A 525-nucleotide genomic window follows, 5' to 3' on the forward strand; every position below is an offset into this window, starting at 1 on the left:
TGTTGTTGATTTTTGGAGCTAAAGTTCCTCGAATCCGTTCTGCGAGGTCCCGTCCAGTGAGAGTCTGTCTCAGCTGCAGCCCTGCTCCTCCGTCCTTTTAACACCGCGGTCCGGGATGCTCTCCGCAACAACCCCCTGTTTCAGATGTCGTCGAGACCCAACCAAACGATATGCGCAGTCACTTCAGGACCAGTGGACGACTGCGGTATTTTGCTCCCCTGCCCCGTCCTCCCCTCTTTAAGGAGTGTATTTTGGGATAACTTTCCAAAAGCGAAGAAGCTGTGGATGTGCAACGTAACGGCACGTCAGTGCCTTGTCTTCCGGGTGTATTGGCTTTCTTGGCATGGATCACATCAGCTTGTTAGTCTTAAAATAAAACCTGTTTTATTCATGTGGCACATCGTTCAGTCGTCTCAGCTTTTCCTGTTGGGGTACAATGAAGTTGGATATACAGTAGACGCAACTTCAGGGAATCCTTAGATGCCATAAATAACTAAAGAAAGTCTACTAAAGACAGTCTATCAT

At 48.0% G+C, this 525-nt stretch overlaps 1 protein-coding gene across 1 annotated transcript in view; it reads right to left on the reverse strand.

The window, feature by feature from the left end:
- The window catches only part of gata2a (GATA binding protein 2a), a 14309-nt gene extending 14056 nt beyond the window's left edge, over positions 1-253 (reverse strand). The window contains exon 1 of the mRNA XM_030375155.1: positions 1-253. This exon is cut by the window's left edge and continues 15 nt beyond it. The gene's annotated coding sequence lies outside the window, so the exon portion shown is untranslated.
- Positions 254-525: the final 272 nt, after the last annotated feature.

The sequence above is a fragment of the Gadus morhua genome, chromosome 13 (genome assembly GCF_902167405.1).
Source record: "Gadus morhua chromosome 13, gadMor3.0, whole genome shotgun sequence".
In the NCBI taxonomy this organism is placed as follows: Eukaryota; Metazoa; Chordata; class Actinopteri; order Gadiformes; family Gadidae; genus Gadus; species Gadus morhua.